Source organism: Ambystoma mexicanum (assembly GCF_040938575.1).
Source record: "Ambystoma mexicanum isolate Mex_15411 chromosome 12 unlocalized genomic scaffold, UKY_AmexF1_1 Mex_chr12_unloc.2, whole genome shotgun sequence".
In the NCBI taxonomy this organism is placed as follows: Eukaryota; Metazoa; Chordata; class Amphibia; order Caudata; family Ambystomatidae; genus Ambystoma; species Ambystoma mexicanum.
In genome coordinates, this window is record NW_027182323.1 from 8,152,690 (window position 1) to 8,159,541 (window position 6,852).

A 6,852-nucleotide genomic window follows, 5' to 3' on the forward strand; every position below is an offset into this window, starting at 1 on the left:
ATCAATTCTGCCACCTGACTACTTCGGGGACCAATTTTGTATCCAGCGGAGGGTTCTGGGGACTCATTCACCCATGCATTCCCTACGCCGGCCACCAGTTCTTTCTCCCCGTCGTTGTCAACATGGTAAGAGCATCCATCCACATACACAGTGGGCATTCCCTCACACTTGTCCTCTTCAAAGACTTTGTGGGGGGAATTAAGGTATGCCTCCATGTTGTCCTTTATTTTTAGACTTTCGTCCTCGAGACAGTTTTCTCTGGCACAATCATGCAAGTCAGCCAGACCTTGCGCGAGGGGACTCTTCTTGTTTTGGCCATATCTGACTTCCACAGGAAAGCCTTGCATTGACAGAATCCAGGAAGTAATTCGGGAATTACTCACATTTCCGGCCCGGATTCTGTCACTTTGGAGATATTGCAGAGGCTGGTGTGGAGTCTCCACTATGATGTGTTCCCCCTGGATAAACGGGCGGTAATTCTTCAATGCCCACACCGTTGCCAGGAGTGCCTTCTCACAATCGTTGAATTTTTCCTCCACAGAGGATAAAGTTTTGCTCGCATAGGAGATTACTTTATTGACCTTGTCATGCTTTTGGTATAATACTGCCGTCAAGCACGTATTAGAGAACCCTGTCTCCAGGAAGAACTCCTTGTTTCTGACAGGGTAAGCTAGGCAAGGCGCTTGTGAGAGGCTTCTTTTGAGTTGTTTTACTGCCTCGGATTGTTCTGGACCCCATTCCCACTTGACCCCCCCCTTCAGGAGATGAATCAGGGGTCTGGTGATCTCTGCGTAGCCCTCAATGAACTTTCTGCTGTAATTAGTCAGTCCAAGGAGGCTCCTTAGTTCCCGCAGAGTTGTGGGGTCTTTCAGTTTCTGAAGTGCTTCCACTTTCTTTTCCTGGGGACAAAGACCCTGAGGAGTAATCTCATGCCCCAAGAAGTTAACACGGGTTTTACACCACTGTGCTTTCTGAAAGGAAAGTTTTGCTCCGGCGGCCCTCAACTGTGTCAGAACATAACGGATCTCCGCTATGTGTTCCTCAACAGTTGAGCTTTTGATGAGGACATCATCTACATAAGCCAGGTTACCCCTTGCACCCAAGTCGGGCATGGCCTTGTGTAGAAAAATGTTGAATTCATTGCCGGAGTTGAGGTATCCGAAGGGAGTCCGGGTCCATGTGTACTGCTGGCCCCCAAAGGTAAAAGCCAGTTTGTATTGGTCCTCCCTACTGACAGGCACGGTCCAGTACCCATTGGTCAGGTCTATTGCAGTGAATACCTGTGACCCCTGGATCTGGGCCAGCCCTTGGTCAATGTAGGGCAGTGGCCATCGGGAAGTATGGACCCGTTTGTTGAGCTCCCTGAGGTCAGCACAGAGTCTCCACTGGCCGTTTGGCTTCAATATTCCCAGCACCGGATTATTGAAGGTGCTGTGGACTGGACGGATTATTCCCCGGGACTCAAGGTTCTTAATTATTTCAGTAAGGGACTCCATTGATGCGAGAGGCAAGCGATATTGCTTCACAAACACAGGAGTCATGCCAGGGTCCGTGGGGATTGTTGTTGTGTGGATGTCAGTGCGACCACAGTCATATGAGTCTACCGCAAAGAGATCTTGGAAATCCAAGAAAACTTGTTTCAACTTTTGCTTTTGTTCCAGAGTCACACAGGCATCAGCTAGGTTGACTCTCTCTTCCACTATCTGCCTGAAGCCTGGAAAGACTTCTGGTTTGGCTATCTCCGCGGCCTCCTCCAGCTGGGTGGAGAAGTCCCTGGTCAGAGTGCTGATTTGGACCGGAGGCTTCAGGTGGGCAAGGCAGCCTTCATGAACCTGGAAGATCACCTCATCCCTCCTGAAGTCACACGTCACATCTTCCTTACCATAGGGGCAGGAAGTGTACACCAGGAAGTTCCCCCCATGCCGGGTAAAAATCCTGTCTGGTGTTGTATTGTCATCACTGTCACTGTCAAAACAGTCCTTGGGGATTGGTCCTAACAGTTCATTTACTAAGTCGATGGAAAAATGTCGGTCATCAACCGCCATTCCAATAATGGTGCCTGCAGCTAGAGTAATACTCTTTAAGTCGCTGTTGTCCACCTCTATTAGAATGGTGTCATGTTCTATGTTGACTAATGGAGTTGGGTTTACCCCTAACCCTTGCTGTTGGAGAGAAGCATTTAGATGTATGTAAGCATCGGGGTTTTTCAACTCTTGTCCCCTTTTAACTTTCACTTCCAGGGAGAATTGTCGGGTCCTTTCTGGGATGGTGACTTCCTCTTTAACCTGAATTTCAACTGCATAAGGTAGCAATTGAGCTGACCTAAATGCTTTTTCTGGATCATCAAAGCCCATGGGATTATCCGCTAATCGGGACCAAGCTTTGAAGTTTATTAGGTCCAAACTAATGGCAAAGCGATTGAGAATGTCACTGCCTAAGTAAAAGGCGGCAGTGACGTCTCGCACGACCCAACAATTGTGGACTATGCTCTTGTTGCCAATGGAGATTTTGAGCATACACTTGCTTGGCAGGAGATGTTTGGAATTAGGTGCTTCCAGGTCCATTTCCCATTTGTCTATCAGTTTGAAGGTGGGAATGGCTGGATCTTTTGGGAGTTGGCGAAACATGGCTTCGCTGATGAAGCTCTTACCGTTGTTCACACACACTCGAGCGAGAACAGAGTCCTTCCCATCATTTAACTGAACAGGGATGAACAACTGCTCTCCAATTTGCTGAATATCAGCCAGGCTTTGAGCTGATTTCACCTCTTTCTGGACTATAGGAGTGGGAGTTTCAGATTGTGGATTGGTATAGAATTTCAGAGTGTTTCCTTCCAGCGTGGAATACCACTTTAGACTGGAAGGAAGGTTGATTTTCAGAAATAGAGAGGACCCCCCATCACCAGTCTGTTGTCCTACTGCTATTACTGTCACGTCTGGAATCTGGTTGTTCTGGAAGTGAAATTCTACTTGGTCAGATTTTTGTTCAACCATGTGGCAGGTGCCGTTTAAACTAACATGGTTGACACTCTGTTTTAATTTTATTGGTCGGCTAGTCTGGGTCCAGAGGACCTTGTTTACGCAATCTATTAGGGGTGACAACCTTCTCAGGAGGTCATTCCCTAGTAAACAAGGGGTGCCCTCTGGGGTCACAACTATGACCGGGTGTTTCAACTTATGTCGCCCAATTTTAATGTCCAAATCTGCAGTCCCCTCAACGGGAATTTCCTTCCCGTCAAAGTTCTGGAGTTGTCCAGGAAGTGAGGTGAGAGGAATTTGGTAATTCTCTCCCCTTCCTGCATTCAGTTCATCAAAGGCCCTTCTGGACAGAAGGGTAGCTTGAGATCCAGTGTCCACCAGTGCCGAGAGTGTACCCTGCCCCTGTACTTGTACCGGGGCATAATATCTTCCCTCCTTCTCCTCAAGGGGGCACAGGTAATGTACATTTTTGGACAACTGGTGGGCTAACTTTCTGGTTTTGGACATTGCTAGCGAAGAGATTTGGGCAGAATTCTGTGGAGAGTCTTGGGAATCTGAAAGAAAAATTTGGCAACTGGAGATCAGAGCCATTGTGGGTTCCCCTGGCTCCGGTTCTGGGCCGCCCCCCCCTTTTTGGAGGCAGTCACCAGGATGGGTTCGAACCAGGGGATTTTCTTGCTGTTGGTTCTGGGATGAGATGGTGGGCGGCGGTAGCTCAGTCTCCACATCTCCCCAGTCTGGATTTGCATCCCTAGAGACCCATTTTTCTTTGGGAGGAGTTCCCCCCTCTCTGCAGGAGAAGATCCTTTCCCCAGGATCCTCTGAGGATCCCTCTCCCTCAAATTGGAAGATCTGTACCTCCTCCTCAAACTGAGTCTGTTTGGGTCTTTTGTTTCTCCTACCCCCCCTCTGCTCCTTAGGAGGCAGACTTTCAGGGGCAAGAGATTTGGTTTCCGGTTCCTGGGTTTCCAGGGGCTGTTTACAAGTGAGGAAGGAAGCTTCCTCCAAGGCTTTACACCCCCCTTCCCTTTGTGCCTCCTCCCTGGGAACCGGTGAGTTATCGGGGTGCTGCCCCCGTCATTGTTCTGGAGCACCAGGTCCAGAGTTGGGTGCGTTCTGCGCCGGCACGCCCATCTGAGGGTTCTGCTGAGCCCTCAGTATATGACCCATATCCCGCGCCATGTTTTGAACCTGGCGCTCTAACTGGGAAACCCGCTCAGGCTGATACGGGGCCCTGTTTTCTCCCCTGGGCTGATCCCGGGAAGGGTAGCTGTCCCTCCTCTGGTAATACCCCGGGTTGGGAAGATTTGGGTACCCCTCCACCCTTGGCCTCCCCTCTCCCGGATTCAGTGGTCTGGGCTCAGGGAATTGGGGAAAGAAGGATGGATGGTTTTGGGGCTGAAAGTCGGGAGGATATCTGGGGAAAAAGTTCTGCCCAGGGTTTGGTAAATTTCTGCCCTCCTGTGGGAAGTTTGGAGGGAAGTTCCCTGGGTAAGGTGCTTGGCTGGATCCCCCCCCTTGGGCTGGAGGAGTCCACACATAACCCAGGATGGGTCTGTTACCTTTGTAGCGAGGACTTACATAGTCAGGAGAGCGAGGGACCCCATTTGTGGGGCTGCCTCCCTGGCTCCCTGTCTGTGACTGGCCCGAGGACCTTCTGGGCCTAGCATTATTAGGTGCAGGTAGGTTTTTAGGCCCCCCCATCTCCAGATCCAAAACGGGGGTGACCTTTACCTCTGCCACCTTGACAGCAGCAGGGGTGCTGTTGGCTTTTGGGTTTTTCTGGGCATTGCTTTTATTTTCTATGGGCTTCTGCACCTCATAGATCCGGGTAGCCTGTTCAATGACCCAGTCTAAAGATCTTTTCTCATGAAAATCTCTCACGAGCTGGGTCATTATATATTTGGGCAAGGCATGGAAAAATGTATTGACAAACTCTCTACTATCTGTGCGCACCCTTCTGGTGGTTTGCGCAAAAGCACGCTTTAACTCCTGCACAAATTCTCGTGGGGCCTGATCCTCCCCACATTGCAAATTGTAGGCCGCCTTGCGAGCCTCTTGAGGATTTCTGTGAACAGAAAAATGTTTCAGGATGGCCGCCTTATATGTGGACCATCTTAAATGATTTTGGTCCTCCAGCCCCGCAAAGAAACTGGAGTATTCCGGGGAGAATGTCCACTTTACATATTGAATACAGCTTTGGCTGTCCTTCAAATGGAAAGTCTCCATCATTTGTTCAAACAACTCTAAGTGCTCCCAAACAGAATACTTAGCGTTCTTATGGTAAGGCGTGATGACGCTCCTGATCGCCTTAATCTGCTTTAAGGGGTCCTTAAGCAAGGCCCTTTTTGCCTTATTGGCCTTTTTGGTTCGGGTAACCCTTGTCCATTCTTCCTCGGACTCAGAGGCACTGCTCCCAGAGGTTCCCGTCTGTTCTTCCAGGTTTTCCCGGATTCTGCGAGCCTGGGAATGGCTGGCAGAATGTGGGGACCTGGTCTCCTGTGTCCTGCGCAGTTCAGAGGAGTCTTCAGATTCCTCCTTGCTGCCAGGATTTGATGGGTACCCCCTCCACTGACCTAACTGGGCAGAGGTTTTCAGGATGCCCTTAATGGGCCTACTCTCCTGGGGTTCCCCACTGAACTGTATTGTACTTGGGTGCCCATACCCGGATGCCCACCCCTCCATTCCTGGATGGTACTGGCCTATGAGCCCCATGCTTCTGGCTGTATAGTAATCTGCCATCCCTGTGGCCCTGTGCTCATGTGCGCCAGGGGACATGGGGGTGGCAGAGTCCAGGGACTGAGAGGTATGAGGGCCTCTGGTACTAGGGCTCCTGAGGTTATGCTCCGGAGTTTCCATTTCCCAGCGAACCTCATCTCTATCCGCCCCTGCTCCCTGTTGCAATGCAAGAGCCTGCATTTGTGCCTTCAGTTCCTCAGTTAAGGCCTTACTCGACTCTATCAGTCTCTCCTGCATCGCTACCTGCTGTTGGAGCCTATCATTGTGCTGGCAGAGAGCTTCATTCTCTCTCTGTGTTTCCTGATTGGTCCTGGAGAACTGGGCCAGTCTTTGCTGCAGGAGGGTTACCTCCTGGGCAATGTCCCTATTGGCCTGCTCCTTTCTTGCTAGAGCATCCTCCACCCTTCTGGTGTGCTCTACCAAGTTCTGGTTTTCTTTTTGGAGGTCACCCAGCCCCTGGTGGGCCAGGTGATTTTCTTCCATTTTTCTTTTTAAATGGCAGACTTCCTGGCCTAAGGCGTCTCTTTCCTGACTAAGAGCCTGCATTTGTGCCGCCAGGTCGTCCCTTTGCCTTTGGAAGGCACCAGCTTTCTGGCGCTCCTGATCAAACTCTGCCTGGGTATCCAGGTCTTTCAGAATCAGTTTATTGCTCTCCTCCTTCACTCTATCTAGGTGGCCTTGCAGGGTGACTACCTGCTCAGCACATGCCCTATTGAAGTCTAGCTGTTGCTCCAGCTTTTTCTGGCTTTGCAGTAGGGAGTCCAAACCTTCTTGGTGTTCCTTCTGCAAGGCCAGAAATCTGGTATCCTGTTCTGACTTTTCCTTTTGCAGCACATCCATATCCTCCTTTATTTTAGTGATGTACTGTCTGGTCTCATTTTCTGACTCCTGGCTTCTGTGCAGCCTTTGCTCAGAAGAGTCCAGATCAGATTGGGCCTTCTCTAACGCCATCTGTTGCCTTTTTGCCAGATCATGGCCTTCAGCACATTTATCCTGTATGGCTCCCATGTATAAATATAAATATGCCGCTATCCTAACAATCTTGTCGTGCTCATCTTTGGCCTTAGGAGCCATATATAGTTCACTCAGGGCCACGTGTAATGGACCCTGATCTCTATATATATCTGACCCTGTT